This window comes from Giraffa tippelskirchi, chromosome 1 (assembly GCF_054371585.1).
Source record: "Giraffa tippelskirchi isolate mGirTip1 chromosome 1, T2T-mGirTip1v1.2.pri, whole genome shotgun sequence".
Classification (NCBI taxonomy): Eukaryota; Metazoa; Chordata; class Mammalia; order Artiodactyla; family Giraffidae; genus Giraffa; species Giraffa tippelskirchi.
Window position 1 is genome coordinate 204,007,708 of NC_137275.1, and position 16,700 is coordinate 204,024,407.

At 50.0% G+C, this 16,700-nt stretch overlaps 1 long non-coding RNA gene across 2 annotated transcripts in view; it reads right to left on the reverse strand.

Moving 5' to 3' along the window:
- The window catches only part of LOC145538948 (uncharacterized), a 170,081-nt gene extending 155,178 nt beyond the window's left edge, over positions 1-14,903 (reverse strand). For both annotated transcript variants that reach the window (XR_014077352.1, XR_014077355.1), the window contains exons 1-2: positions 14,265-14,903; positions 9,771-9,952 (exon numbers count right to left, since the gene is read on the reverse strand). This is a non-coding gene — a long non-coding RNA (uncharacterized LOC145538948). The remainder of the gene's footprint in view (positions 1-9,770; positions 9,953-14,264) is intronic.
- Positions 14,904-16,700: the final 1,797 nt, after the last annotated feature.

Sequence of the window (16,700 nt, forward strand, 5' to 3'; positions counted from 1 at the left end):
CTCCAGGGGATCTTCTTGACTCAGGGATAGAACCTGCATCTTCTGAGTCTCCTGAATTGCAGGTGGATTCTTTACAGTTGAGCCACCAGAGAAGTGGATAGAGATTATTTTGCTGACACCTCCAGAATCATTTTCCACATCTCTGTCTTCACAAACTGCATTTGTTAAACTCTTCACAGGTCAGGCTCACACACCAACACTGCGTGTTACTCACTGTGAGTAAATGGAGGGAGCAGGAAGAGTTAGGAGCCATCCTTCAGGATGGATAGACTGGACAGATGGGCCACACAAGGCCCAGTGGAGCCCAGAAATGCCTCTCAGCTCTCCTAGGGATTCGGGGTCTTGAATAAGCTGTCCTGCCTCCCCGGGCTTCAGCCCCTCACTTACAAAAGGGGCTCTTGGGACTCCCCTGGTGGTCCAGCATTGCAGAGTCTGCCTGCCAGTGCAGCAGAGACACAGGTTTGATCCCTAGGTCAGGAAGATCCCCTGGAGTAGGAAATGGAAACCCACATCGGCATCCTTGCCTAGAGAATCCCAAGGATTTTACGTTCTGCCGGTGCAGGGGACACGTTTGATCGCTGGTTTGGGAAGGTCCCACATACTGCAGGCAAGTAAGCCCACGCACCACAACTACTGAGCTTGTGCTCTAGAACCCATGCTCCACAACAAAAGAAGCCATCGCAGTGAGAACCCCGCACACCAGCCCCACTCGCCACAACTAGAGAAAGCCCACGCACAGCAACAAACACTCAGTGAAGCCGTAAATAAATCAATGTATAATTTTTTTATTTATTTAAAAATAAAATTCAAAAAGGGAACTCTTGAAGGAGGCATGTGGTGGGCACATGTTACAGGAACCCCTCCAGTGCTACAGAGTCTGTCACTCACAATGGTGTCCCCTTAGCTCATCATGGGTCCCACCATTGGCTGTCATTCTCAGCGGGTTCAGTGTGTCAGGAGAATGGGCAACACATAAAAACACCCCTGCTCATTATAATGCAGAAAACAGAAAGCACAAGTTTAAATGCTGGGCCTTCAGCAAAAGACCAGGCTCACATAGCCACCTAAGTCATTCATTTCATTGCTAACCAGAGGTACTCATTATTACACCCATTGTGAAGATGGGCAAATGGAACCTCAAGGCACAAGCAGTTTGGCCAAAGTCATATAACTGACTCTAGAAAATGAAGCCAGAGAGTTGTTGTTCAGTTGCTCAGTCATGTCCAACTCTTTGTGACCCCGTGGACTGCAGTACGCCAGGCTTCCCTGTCCTTCACTGTCTCCTGGAGTTTGTTCAGCTCATGTCCAGTGAGTCAGTGATACCATCCAACCATCTCATCCTCTGTCGACCCTTCTCCTTATGCCTCAATCTTTCCCAGCATTAGGGTCTTTTCCAATGAGTCAGCTCTTCGCATCAGAGAATATGACTCTAAAAGTCATAATTTCTCCACCCTGAGATATTCCCCTTTTATCCAAACATCTTACCCCCTCTATGTTTCCAGTTTAGAGACCCATTGTCATGGAATTGAGCTTAATATGCTAGCAGAAAACTTAGAGCCCCATCACTGCTCCTCCAAGTCCTGTCTGTGCAGTCTTGGGTGGTGCTATGAGTCTCTGAGTGGACTCTGAGCCTCAGTTTCTTCTTCTGCCAGATGGGTATGCTGATGCCAGTGAGCTGGGTTCGAGGATTTATGCATGATATGCAGTGAATATCATGCATATCATGATATTCATGATATGCGGGTGGCAGGTGTATTTACCTATTTTCCAGTAACTCCCTGAGCTCAGAAAGAGAAGCACTTCTGAGACGACTGTAATATGGAGGCCTGGTTTCTGGGGCTGCTCTAACAAAGCACCACTAACTGGGGTGCTTAAGCAATAGAAATGTATCATCTCACAGTTTTGGAGTCCAGAAATCAGAAGTCAAGGTGTTTCAGCAAGCTCCCTGAAAGATTCTGGGTGGAATCCTTCCTTGCCTCTTCCAGCTTCTGATAGTGGCTTGTAGATGCACTGCTCCCATCTCTGTCTCTGCTCTCACATGGCCATCTTCCCTGTGTATCTGTCTTTTCCTCTTCTTATAAGCACTCCAGTCATAATGGATTAGGACCCACTCTAATGCCCTCATCTTAACTTGACTGCATCCTCTAAGATCCTTCTTTGGGGTCCCTGGAATGACTCCAACACTTATGCGTGGTTTCCCCACACTGAAGAGCAATACTTTGATGCCAGCAGGGGGTCCAAGACTTCAACTCAATTCTGACCCTATCTACCCAGCAATAGCATCAAATTCCACAGGTAAAGTGCTCCAACCCACAAGACCATTCTCCTCTTCAGATGCCAACCACAAACCCAGGTTGTTACCTGTGCTTCCCATCTATGTGTTTGCTTCCCGTCTACTATAAATCAAAGCTTCCCACAAACCCCCACCCACTTCCATGATTCAATTAATGCGCTAGAATGGCTCATAAAACTCAAGAAAATCCATTTCCTCAACAGATTACTATTTATTATAAAAGGATGTTAAAAGATATGAATCAACAGCCAGATGAAGAGATTCATAGGCTGAGCTCTTCAACAGAGAGGTCTCTGTCCATATGGAGCTTGGGGTCCAACTCGGTGGCACACAGAAGCTCTCTGAAAAAGGGTCAAAAAGCTGTCCTTTGAGGGTTTGTGGAGGCTTCATTACATTATCACGATTATCTAAATCACTGGTCAGTGGCAACTGATTCAATCTCCTGTCCCCTCCCTGGAAATCGAGGCATGGGACTGAAATTCCAGCCCTCTAATCACGTGATTGGTTCTCCTGGCAACCAGCTCCCATATTTAGGTGCTGCTAAAAGTGACCTCATCCATATGATGAAAGACAGTTTTATCACTCTCTACATTTAAGAAATTCCAAGGGTTTGGGAACTGTGAGCTAGGAACTGTGGAAGACAGCCAAATATGTATTTCCTATAAATTTCAATGTTGTTGTTCAGTCACTGAGTCATGTTTGACTCTCTGCAGCCCCATGGACTACAACATGTCATACTTCCCTGTCCTTCACCATCTCCCGGAGTTTGCTCAAACTCACGTCCATTGAGTCGGTGTTGCTATCCAACCATATAATCCTCTGTCATCCCCTTCTCCTCCTGCCCTCAATCTTTCCCACCATCAGGGTCTTTTCCAATGAGTGAGCTCTTTGCATCAGGTGGCCAAAGTATCGGAGTTTCAACATCAGCATAAGTCCTTCCAATGAATATTCAAGACTGATTTCATTTAGGATTTACTGGCTTGATCTCCTTACAGTCCAAGGGACTCTCAAGAGTCTTCTCCAGCACCACAGTTCAAAGCATCAATTCTTCAGTGCTAAGTGTTCCTTATGGTCCAACTCATCCCAGGTCAGATGAGGTCTTCAGGAACCACTCAGTGGTTGCTGCTTGTTGGGATGGTTGACAGAGACTTGGGTCAGGGAGACCCTCCATGGTGCATTTTCCCCACTAGAGGCTTCATTCAGGAGCAGAGGCACAGTCCATGTTCCTCTGGGTCCCACTTCATCACACTGAGTGGAGAGGGGGCCTCCCTTTGTGAGGCACCTCCAGCAGCCGACTTGGAGGCAAGCACCCAATACAGCTGTCTGCACTGGGGCACAGGAGGGGAGGGGCAGGTGAGGCAGGAAGGAAGGAGGCCCATGAGGGGCATGCTGTCAATCAAGTCACACTGTTGGAATCTGGAGCTCATCCTGCTGGGAGCTCTAGGGGACACACTGATGCTGCCTGGGAGTCATCCATGAGGGATTAGGATTTATCTGCCAACACCCAGCTTCCATGGACAACGGCTGCTCGCAAGGCCAGGAGTCGCCAGCTCAGCCACACAACCTGATGCTTCTGCTGGAAAGAGGGAAACTGTAGGTTCCAGGTGCAGCCTGGAAGGCACAGGCAGGAACGGTGGCTGAAGGAGGGTGTTGTTGTTGTTGTCGTCACTAAGTCATGTCCAACTCTCTGCAACCCCATGGCCTGCAGCACACCAGGCTTCCCTGAACTTCACCATCTCCCAGAGCTTGCTCAAAGTCAGGTCCATTTAGTCAATGATGCCATCCAGCCATCTCATCCTCTGTCACCCCCTTCTCCTCCTGCCCTCAATCTTTCCCAGCATCAGAGGCTTTTCTAATGAGTCAGTCCTTCGCATCAGGTGGCCAAAGTATTGGAGCATCAGCTTCAGCATCTGTCCTTCCAATGCATATTCAAGGTTGATTTCCTTTAAGATGAACTGGTTGATCTCCTTGCAGTCCAAGGGACTCTCAAGAATGGTCTCCAACACCACAGTTCAAAAGCATCAATTCTTCAGCTCTTGGCCTTCATTATAGTCCAATTCTCACATCAATGCATGACTACTGGAAAAATCATAGCTTTGACTATATAGACCTTTGTTGGCAAAGTAATGTCTCTGCTTTTTAATACACTAAATTTGTCATCACTTTCCTTCCAAAGAGCTAGTGTCTTTTAATTTCATGGTTGCAGTCACTATCAGCAGTGATTTTAGAGCCCAAGAAAATAAAATCTGTCACTGTTTCTACTTTTTCCCCTTCTGTTTGCCATTAAGTAATGGGACCGGATGCCCCTACATGAACCATCAACCGGCAGTCTTTTGCTTGGTGATGGGCTTGGCACTGCTCCTCACTGCTGCTACCCAGTGCTCAGAGGGCTTGGCTGCAGCCTTAGTGGGCTTGCACTGAGTCTGCACACCTCCCTCTGGCCATCCCTACTGTCTTATGCTCCCTTCTATGGTATTAATCACTGGAGTGCCCCAGGAATCTCCTCCTGGGAGCTGGTCTCCCTGGGATGTGACCTGCATTCTGTCCTTCATACCAGAGTATTTTGCAAGCATTTTACTTCTCATGATCTCAGATAAGACCTGGCCCTTGAACCCACCCACCTTCACTCTAATCCTCCCTCAGGCAGAAGTTTCAGTTCAGTTCAGTCGCTCAGTCGTGTCCGACTCTTTGAGACCCCATGAACAACAGCATGCCAGGCCTCCCTGTCCATCACCAACTCCCTGAGTCCACCCAAACCCATGTCCATTGAGTCGATGATGCCATCCAGCCATCTCATCCTCTGTTGTCCCCTTCTCCTCCTGCCCTCAATCTTTCCCAGCATCAGGGTCTTTTCAAATGAGTTAGCTCTTCGCATCAGGTGGCCAAAGTATTGGAGTTTCAGCTTCAACATCAGTCTTTCCAATGAACAGCCAGGACTGATCTCCCTTAGGATGGACTGGTTGGATCTCCTTGCAGTCGAAGGGACTCTCAAGAGTCTTCTCCAATACCACAGTTCAAAAGCCATCAATTCTTCAGCACTCAGCTTTCTTTATAGTCCAACTCTCACATCCATACATGACTACTGGAAAAACCATAGCCATGACTAGATGGACCTTTGTTGGCAAAGTAATGTCTCTGCTTTTTAATATACTATCTAGGTTGGTCATAACTTTCTTCCCAAGCAGTAAGCATCTTTTAATTTCATGGCTGCAGTCACCATCTGCAGTGATTTTGGAGCCGAGAAAAATAGTCAGCCACTGTTTCCACATCTATCTGCCATGAAGTGATGGGACCAGATGTCATGATCTTAGTTTTCTGAGTGTTGAGCTTTAAGCCAACTTTTTCACTCTCCACTTTCACTTTCATCAAGAGGCTCTTTAGTTCTTCTTTTCTTTCTGCCATAAGAGTGGTGTCATCTGCATATCTGAGGTTATTGATATTTCTCCCAGCAATCTTGATTCCAGCTTTTGCTTCATCCAGCCCAGCATTTCTCATGATGTACTCTGCGTATAAGTTAAATAAGCAAGATGACAATATATAGCCTTGACGTACTCCTTTTCCTATTTGGAACCAGTCTGTTGTTCCATGTCCAGTTCTAATTATTGCTTCCTGACCTGCATACAGGTTTCTCAAGAGGCAGGTCAGGTGGTCTGGTATTCCCATCTCTTTCAGGATTTTCCACAGTTCATTGTGATCCACACAGTGAAAGGTTGTGGCATAGGCAGAAGTTTACGAACACCTTTAATCAAACACTGGCCCGGATCAACATGGACTAAATTTTCTCAACCTTTGCTGGTGTTCTCTCTGCCAGACCTGAAAGGCTCCTGCAGAAAACATTCCATTTTCTCATAAATTAGAAACATTTCTCTTTCTACAAGTTGTTGATAAGTACACGCAGCAGCGGAGGTCAACCAGTTCAGCTCCGGAAAACCACCGAGTGTGATGTCAGGCGTCCATCAAGCTGGAGCCTGTAAAACTGCTCACTCTGTGTGGTTTCCAATCTCAGCCTCATAAAGACCTTATAAGCAAATGCCAGCGCTGTCGATTATGACCAGAGTTCACATTCTGAACAAACACGGAGTTCAGATCGTCTGAGACCCACCTTGTGTGCTAAGTCACTTCAGTCGTGTCCGACTCTTTGAGACCGCGTGGACTGTAGTTCGCCAGGATCCTCTGTCCATGGGATTCTCCAGGCAAGAATACTGGAGTGGGTTCCCATGCCCTCCTCCTGGTGATCTTCCCAACCCAGGGATCAAACCTGTGTCTCTTGTGTCTCCTTCATTGGCAGGTGGGTTCTTTATCATTAGTGCCACCTGAGATGCCTCTTAGCCCCTCTCCTTCTCAGACTCCTGGGAGCCTTTCAAGGCATGGGAAGAGGACCTCCTGGGGAGACATCCTGAGGGCTCAGAAAGTCCCCAAACCACTGGCTGCCTGGCCTGGTAGCCTCTGATGTGCATTGCAAGATTCTGGAGCATTAACTGTGCCCCAGTCCCCTCAGGAGGGCAGTGACCAAGGGGGCCACCCGGTCCAGGATGCAGGGCCATCGGCTATACAAGTCAAAGCCCTTAAGTGTCCGACAAAGCGTGGCTGACAGCAGTACAGAGAAAGCAAATCTTGTTGCCTTACTGTAAGGACTTCTGTGGGGTCTGAAACAAGCCTTCCCTGTGAGTTCCAGGCTTCATATCCCGATTATTTTGAAAGGAAAAGAGGAGGGGAGGGGTCCAGTCATTCCAGGGACAGCCCACTCCCCAGAGCTGTAATTTTGCAATTTTTATTCATCCAGTTTGGGCTGAGTGTTCCCCAACTTTACAAAGATGTTAACATTTACAGATATTTAGAGGGGAAGGGCAACTACACGGAAATGTTCATCATGACCTTGGACACCATCATGACCCTGGACACCCACATCTACAATGACATCACCCAGAGGCCCAGCAGCGCAACTCACATCTCAGAACCATGAGACACATGGACCTGCCACTGCGCAGACACTCACATGGAAGCCTGGGCTCAAGGTGGAGAGCACCTCTCCTGGCAGGACACCCCCTCCTTACTGACCACATGGTGCTGGGTGGCTGGCCCCCGCAGGTTAGCTCAAGAGGGCAGTGGGGCCCTACTGGACCATAGCAATGTTGTCCCCAAGATCCAGTGAGTGGGCTGAGTTCCCTCCACAGGACACTCTCAGAGCAGCATTTTTTGTCCATTGCGAAGCTTGCCAGGACTTCAGAGACCTTCTTCTTTCCAGCAGGACACTGTGCCTATAACTGGAGGCAATGCCACCAAGGAAATAGCCATTTCTGCAGCCTGGGCACAGAAGCCAGCAGACTAGAGCTTCAGAGGGCCACATACGACCTGGCTGCCTGAGGGTGTTCCATGCATGCCAAGAATAAACAAAATGACAATACACACGTAAATGTCTCAAAGTTACCGAGCAATCATTCCACACCTTCCTTACTAATCACCAACTGTTTCAACCACTTCCCAGCCTGACCCTGGTATTTGTCCTGCCTCAGGAAAGCATTTACCCTGAGTTCTTTCCACTATGTTAAACTTACCTGCTTACAGCTTGTGACCATGTGATACAGTATGTGTTTTTCCTACACCGTACAATTCTCAGCAGACCCTGACTGGGTGTCCCACAGTTTCATTCCACTCGGACATTCTCTATTTAGAGATAGTGTCACATCCCAGAGGTTAGGGGCTCACTCCCAGGAGACCACCCTCCACTCAGATGCCAACTGCAGGTTCAGTTGGTCACCTTGCTTCTGACCAACCAGCCTCAGATCAGAGGTTCCCATGCCCTCCGCCTTGTATTCCCTTAATTTGCTAGAGAAGCTCACAGAAGGCACAAAACCCATTGACTCACTAGATCACCTGCTAATTGCAGAGGATGTTAAAGCCAGATGAGGAGAGGTCCCAGACAAAGGAGCTTTTGTCCCTGTGGTGTTTGGGGTCCAGTCCAGCAGCACATGGACAAGTTCTGATTCACCAACCCAGAAGCTCTCTGAATCCATTCCTTTGGACTTTTGTGGCGGCCTCATTACACAGGCATGATTGATGAAATCATTGGCCGTCGGTGATTGATTCAGCCCCCTCTCTACTCCCTGGAAACCAGGGCATGGGGCTGAAAGTTCTATCCCCCCATTCTTATTGATTCCCCTGGCAACCAGCTCTCCATCTTTAGTGAAACTCTTAGTCACTAAGTCATGTCTGACTCTTTGTGACCCCTTGGACTGTAGCCACCAGGCTCCTCTGTCTATGAAATTCTCTAGGCAAGAATACCAGAATGGGTAGCCATTCCCTTATTCAGGGGATCTTCCCAATCCAGGGATCAAGCCTGGGTCTCCCACACTGTAGGCAAGTTCTTTACCTTCTAAGCCACCAGAAGTCCCTTAGGTGTGGTCCAAAAGCCACCTCATTAACATAAACTCAGCCATGGTAGGAAGGGATGTCCATTTCACCTTTATGGCTTTGAAGCAATTTCAGGTAACTGAGGACAAGGGACCAAACATTATAACAAAGTGAAAGTGAAAGTCGCTCAGTTGTGTCCGACTGTTTGCAAACCCATGGACTATACAGTCCATGGAATTCTCCAGGTCAGACTACTGGAGTGGGTAGCCTATCCCTTCTCCAGCAGCTCTTTCCGACCCATGAATCAAACCAGGATCTCCCACACTGTAGGCAGATTCTTTACCAGCTCAGCTACCAGGGAAACCAAAAGATGCCCCGATTGCTCTCGTTGCTTGAAAATTCCAAGGTTTTTGGGAGCCATGAGCCAGGAAACTGGGCAAAGACCAAATTCTATATTTATTATGAATCACAATGTCAGGGGGATTGTGGGAAGCTCTGCCTCAAGACTCCCCTTCTCAGCTCAAGGAGCCCTGGGCCCACAACCATCAGCCCAAAACTAGGGCCTGTCAGCAGAAACAGCTGCCCCAAATCTCTGTGGATGCTATTAAAGGAAAAAGGGACACCCACAAGCGTGGAACAGGCCAAACTTCCTTCACCATCAAGGAAAGGACTCCTGCTACACAAGCTGGCTTTGAAGAGTATTATTATAAACAGAAAAGTGAGGATTCAAAGGGTAAATTTTGTATTAACTGTCCCTTAGGGGCATGTGGCCCCTTCTGAATAGGCAGGGAGGTTGTCTTTTAGGAACTGACTTCAGGAGGCAGGGATCTGAGCTGGGGTTCCATCCCCACCGGGCTGTCACAGTGGAACTCAGCAGCAGGTACCACCAGAAGAAACAGCAGTGGAACCTGGAGCAGAGCACGTGAAAGTGGAGGACACGACTCCCAACCATCTCCTGTCCAGCTTCTCGTGGTGCTGACCAAATTCAAAGGGAAGCTGCTGCTTCAGAGAAAGCAGCTTGGGAACACTAGCCTAGCAGAACAGCTCCTGCATACCTATGCCTTTGAGCAGAGAAGCTGACCCCAGAGCAGCGGGCTCATGAGCAGCAGAAGTAAGGGATTCAGACCTGTATTTGCTGTTGTTCACTCACTAAGTCATGTCCGACTCTTTGTGACTCCCATGGACTGCAGCAGGCCAGACTTCTCTGACCTTCACCATCTCCCGGAGTTTGGTCAAACTCATGTCCATTGAGTCAGTGATACCATCCAATCGTCTCCTCCTCTGTCACCCCTTTCTCCTCCTGCATACCTATTAAATGATGAATCAGGGTCAAAAAACAGAAACTGATTTCAAAAGATGGCTTTCTGGGATGAAATCTTTTATATTTACTAGATGGTCTTTGGTTTCTCTAGTGCTAGAAACAGAGAGAGCACAAACAGGAATAGAACCATACTCACAGCAGGGCAAGGAGGCTATTGTGGGGGTCATTTTAAGGAAGATAAAAGAGTCAACAGTGAAAAAAATGGTTGGCTGCCAGCCTGGGGCCTGCAACTCCGATTCAGACTGCTCAGTGCCCACAGTGGGTGCTGGGGTTCCTTCTTTTCGAGTCGTAATGATCAGCAGTGCATTCTGTGCTCCAGAATACTCCATCTGGGTTCAACTAGTCCCAGGGGTACCTTTTCTATTTCTGGCAAATTTCTGAGTTTTCCAGAAAGAAACTGCCTGAAAAGGGCAAACTAGACCCTTGGGAACATTCTGCTCCCAAAGAAAGCTGTTGAGACCTCTTGGGGATTCTGTATGGTCACGGGAATGGATCAGCATGTGGGTGCCTGGGACCACCACCTGGCCCAGGTCAGCCTCACCCTGGGTTCCTGGGGGCCCCACTGACAGCCTAGCTCTGGTGGAGCATGGGGATAGCCAATGGTGGAAGGAAGGGCAGAAAGGAGGCTCCTAGAGACAGAGTTTGCTCTGCACCAAGTCTGCATGGCAAAGACTGCAGGTTCAGCACGTGGTTCTTAGAATAAGTGGCACAAATGAGAAAGCATGATTGGTGAGCTTATTCTGCCAGTGATCAGGCCAACAGAGAACCCAAGTTTCCCTGACACAAAAGTCCTGGCACCTACACTCCCATCCTCCACCCTCCCAACCCTCACACTCCCACCCACGTACCAGATCTCCACACGCCCATGCTCCCACATCCCCCAGGACCCATACCCCCATCCTCCACATTTCCGTCTCCTATCTCCTACACCCCATCCCCCACACCCCCAGGACCCACAACTCTCTGGACCTAGCCCATCACACAGATCTCCGTCCTCCCATCTCAGGGTCACTAAGCTCTCCAGGCCCCAGCAGAGGGATGAGAGGAGAAACCTGAGGCTGCAGGTATGGGGAGCTCTGGGCTGGGCCTGGGGGAGCTCAAGGCAATACAGACAAACCCAGAGACCTAGCCCTCCTCTGGGCAGCGCAACAAAGGGACCAGGAGGTTGCCCAGGGCTGGGACTGCAGGAGGATGAGGCGGGGAAGGAACTTGTGATGGCAGGGCCTCCTAGAGCAAAGCCAGCCAGCAAATAGGCTTCAGAGGAAGACACGGCCTAGAGCGCCCCAGGCCATAGTCTGCCTCCCTTCAATGTTGTTGGCTGATTGAGGGGATTAAGGGTCTCCTCATGAGGTTGGCAATGGCACACCACTCCAGTACTCTTGCCTGGAAAATCCCATAGATGGAGGAGCCTGGTGGGCTGCAGTCCATGGGGTCGCTAAGAGTCGGACGTGACTGAGCGACTTCACTTTCACTTTTCATGTTCATGCATTGGCGAAGGAAATGGCAACCCACTCCAGTATTCTTTCCTGGAGAATCCCAGGGACGGGGGAGCCTGGTGGGCTGCCGTCTATGGGGTCGCACAGAGTCAGACACGACTGAAGCAACTTAGCACAGCACTGCCCACCATTGAGCCTCCAGCCCTATCAATTGGGCTGCAGAAATTACTCATTCAGGACAGCAGCCCTGAGGAAAAGCAAAAATGCCCAAGCAGGTGGGCACTGAAGGACAAACCATGTTGCAGGCAGAAATGGTATGATTTCAGGTAGATCAGCACAGGGGTCCCCTTGGACCGTGGAACTCTGTCTCGTGGCTGCACAGGAGCCACCCAGACACCACGTCCCTTCCTCCAACAGATGGAGCAGGATTTTTAGCCATTTGCTGGCTAGGAGAAATGACACTTGCCAGGGACAACAGATAATTGAGTTGGTCCTTTGAGGAACCACATCGACAAAACAGGGGGAGAAAGCCCATGAGAATATAGATACACAAGAGAGGGTCCAGTGTGGAAGCCAGATGGGCAAAGGGGCCTTTCTGGACAAGCCCAGGGGCTTGGTTAGCACCAGAGAGACCCACGAAAGGCCAGGCCCAGATATAACCGGGAAGACCACCCCAGGAACAGAATCCCACCCAGACTAAGTGATGTACCGCGACCGACCACGTGGACCTGGGAGGAGGGTACAGCACCCAGAACATCTCCATGTGGCCGTGAGAAGCCAGACCTTCTCACAGGGACACTACAGGCCCCCACACGCACACACGGTGCCAAGTGAGAGTGCAGGGCTTGCTCAAGGATGTTCAGAACTGCACGATGGTGACAGCTGAGCATCAGGCCACACAGTTTCGTGTGACTGTATGGGCTGCATGCCGGTCTTGGACCTTGGACTCTCTCCATCCTCCGCACCTTCAGTTCTTCACCCTACAGAATCTGAATTTAGAAAATAAAAAAAAAAATCTGTCCCCCGATTTAAGCCCTTCACACTGCCCCATATATGGCACTGAGATGAACTGTGTCAGCATAAACATACTTTCAGAAGCTAAGAACTGGCAGGCATGGCAGCTATTTTTTTCTCTACTGAGCTTCATTAACAGGACCACGGCTCAGCAGGGGCACAGCCAGAGAGCCTGGTGGTGGATGACATTTACAACTTATGATGGTGGGGAAGGGCAGCCCAGTGGTCACTGCTTGAAAATGTGGGGTCAAACACAGTGTGTCGTCAGCTGGGCCCCTCACCCTGAACTGAGCTGTAGCCAAACAGTTAAGAGGTGCATGCTAGCAAAAAGTCTTGTACTGCCTGACTGAATAAAAACCCCACGACTGAGTGAAAGGATTAGACAGAAAAGCTGATATTTTGCTTTTAGACTAAAACAACTGTCATTATTGACAACTCTAAAAAAGATTCATGGGGGAAAAAACCCTGATGCTGGGAAAGATCGTGGGCAGGAGAAGAAGGGGGCAACAGAGAATGAACTGGTTTGATGGCATCATCGATGCAATGGACATGTGTGAGTGCTCAGTCGCTTCAGTCGTGTCCGACTCTTTGCAACCCCATAGACTGTACCCCACCAGGCTGCTCTGTCCATGAGACTTTCTAGGCAAGAATACTAGAGTGGGTTACCATGCCCTCCTCCAGGGGATCTTCCTGACCTGGGGACTGAACCCGTGCCTCTTATGTCTCCTGCATTCTTAGGCAGGTTCTTTACCACTAATGCCATCGGGGAAGCCCTCGATGGACGTGAGTTTGAGCAGACTCCAAGAGATGGTGAAGGACAGGGAAGCCTAATGTGCTGCAGCCCATGGGGTTGCAAAGTGTCAGACACGACTGAGCAACTTAACAACAACAAAACTGTACCCACCTCAGCCCCTGTCAGGGATCTCCAGAAGTCTGCATCATCCTTGAAAGAAAATAAGCCCCAAGGAGAGCTGCAGCAAAGCCATTCACTCCAGAACATTCCATCAGGGGAAGCAAGTTCCCCCGGCAGAGGATTTGACCTGACGACTGTGAACATGCACACTGGCCCAGAAGAACCTATGGCAATCAGGACCCATCCACACCATCTCTCCCTTTCGTAGCCTTCCTTTGGGGTCCTCTTAAATTCCTCCATCAAATATACAAGGAGAGGACTTCCCTGCTTATTTGGTGGTTAAGAATCCACTTGCCTCAGGATGGGGAACACATGTAAACCCATGGCTGATTCATGTCAATGTATGGCAAAAACCACTAGAATATTGTAATTAGCCTCCAATTAAAATAAATAAATTAAAAATAAATAAATTAAAGTAAATGAAGTATTAAAAAAAATAAAAATATAAGACCACCTAAAAAAAAAAAAAAAGAATCCACTTGCCAATGCAAGGGACACAAGTTTGATCCTTGGTCTGGGAAGATTCCACATACCACAGGGCAACTAAGCCGGTGCACCACAACTAGAAAGTAGCCCCCACTCACTGCAGCCAGGAAAGCCTGTGCACAGCAATGAAGACCCAGCATAGCCAAAATCAAGTGAAATAAATAAATACACTCAGGGAGGTGGTGCTCAGATACATCCCTTTTCAGCCTGTGAAACATTTCAGAACTGTCTATGAAACGAAAAGACAGAATGAGATTTCTGCACTATCGGCTTGGGTTTTGTCATTTGTCTTCATAACTACCTGGGGTCAGCTCGTGCATGCTACACAAGCCCCCAGGGAAGTATGCACAGCCCCTGCCCACGGGGTTCACCATCCTGGTTGAAGACATGCTGAGGGTGACCATCAGGAACCACATTATAACACACCCCCCCTCCCGGGGTGGGGCTTACCTCTCTTTAAGGCTCCATCAGAAGTCATGGAAAATCAGAGATGAATGCTAGGGAGCCCGAGGAAAAGTAGAGATTAGGACTAGGTGAGCTCCGAGCTTCCCACCGGTTTTCTTGAGCGAGGCACCAGGGGCAAATCAAGCCCCACACCTGCTCTTCACGTTCTGAACTGGCCTCCCAGGCAGGTCCAAAAGATATCAGTCCCTATGAGCGTCCCCCCAGCATGTCAGCTCCTCCCTTTCCGGTCTCCCGAACAAGCAAATGCCCTCTGCTAACTCACGTCCCTAGCAGGGTGGTGACCACAAGAGGACCAGCTAAGTCACCGACCCACTGACTTCCACCTGCTGGGGGCTCCCTCCACCACTTCCCCCACTCCCCTCCCTGCCATCTTTGGAGGGTGGCAGGGTGCTGGTGGGCAGGGCTGCCCTTTAAGCTGCCACAGGCTGCGAGGCACACTTTGTTCAGAAGTAATAACAGCTATTAGGCTGCATAATTGACCCCCAGAGGGAAGTCATCGCTGCAAGAAACAAAGGACGCTCAGTGCCGCCTGGCCGCCAACCAGCTGGCTGGAGGGCGCCAAGGGGCTCTCACGTGGGCAGCAGCTTCCCTGGTCCACGAGGTGGGGGTGGGGGGCTCGTTTCTGGTCCTTTCCCCTCCTGGATGGTCTGTACATAGAACACAGGCACGTGATCCAGGACTGAGCACACTGCCTGGGCGGGGCCCTGGCGAGCTACTCTGGAGGGACACAGACTGACAGCAGCCGGGAGCCTAAAGGACCCACCTGCTCCTCCTGCCCTTTCTCAGCACAGCCCATTGCATGAGAGGGGTCCTGCTGGCAACCTCCTGCCCTCCCTCTTTGTGCCCCAAGCCTGCCAGCAAGATTGGGAAGGCAGCAGGTGTGTTTTCTCAGTGGCAAGAATGAAGGCAGGAAGGGAAGATGGCAACCACGTTGATGGGGAACCAGAACAATAAAGGTAAAGTGCCACTTAACACAGATATAAAAATATCAGTGGTACATGAAGTCCTGCCAGAAGAAGTCTGCGGAGCAGTGCGAGGACGAGGGCGGGTCACCCGGAATCACCGAGGGAGCTGGCTCCCGCTCCCGCCTCCTTCTTGCTCAGATTATCTCCCTCCCTTCTCGTCTGGCTCCTTGGTTCCTGCGGATATCCGAGAAGTCCAGTTGTGATGCACGATTCCTGGCAGGGTGTTAAACCCAGGCTCGTAAACAATTCCTAGACCAGCTTGAGAAGGGCCGCAGAGCTGTGCCCGGGAAGCTTGCTTTGACAGTCTTTCAACAACAGCAAATGTGGACGTATGTGTCATTTCAGTTGCTCTCTGGCTTATGACTCAGTAGCTCTGCAAGGCCACTGGGAAGTGCAGAAATATTCCCTCCGTGCATCTGGTAGCCTTCACTCTCTGCCAGAAAGATGGTGCGACACACTCTGGCTACCGGGAAACTGTAGCTCCTCTTGTTTCCAATAAAACAGAAACGCCACCTCACCCTGTGCTGCAAGTACTTTCATCCCCTTTGTGTTTAGCTGGGTGGCCGGTGACCCGGCTTCCTCACCCTCCAAGGTACATGTCTCTCCTCGTGGCTTCCCTGCCTCCTGAGTTCATTTGCTGTTGTCCCCAGCAGACCCTCCTTCCATGAAACCTCCCACCGTGGCAGTGTTGAGAAATACAGGTTTCCCCTTCTTCAGGGAATCTTCCTGACCAAGGGATCGAACTTGGGTCTCCTGCATTGGCAGGTGGAACCACCAGGAAAGTCCATAATGAGACACAGACAGCCCTAAAGAACATGTTCCCAGAGCCCCCACCTATCTCCCGAAAAGTGAGCCGTGGGGTAGTCAGAATGTGCTCACGGGAAAGATGGACTAAGGTGAGGCTGCCTCCAGGGGGATCAGGTGGGGAACAGGGAGTCTCTAGGTTGCAAGTTGCAAGTTCAGGTTCAACATGCCATAGGAAATCAGCATCACTCACATTCCAGGTGGGGGAGAGGGAGTCAAACTTTACCAGGCGTCCACTATAGACGGGATTGCACCGGGCACCCTTCACCTCTTTACTTGGTCGGCCTCGGTAGTGACCCCATGAGAGATGGCTGAGTGGGCTCAATGGGCAGAAGAGGAGCCAGGGAGAGACTGGAGACCAGTCCTGGGCAGGGGCATGTGGGCTTGATGGGGATCTATGTTCCAGCAGGTTCTACCTGGAGTAGACCCCAGCCAGAGAGGTTTCTTTCTGCCCCGCCCACCAGCCAGCTTTGTCAGGGGAACCTCTGACAAATGTTCAAAAATCCCTGAAGTTACGCTTCTGTCCTGCAGAGGTGAGTTTGTCAGCCAGGCACGCAGGCAGCCCAAGCAGTGCTGGCTCCGGAGTCTGCTCTCTGTGCCAGATTCTAGCCCCAGGGCAAAGGAGACAGGCTCCCGGAGAACCCTGAGAGCT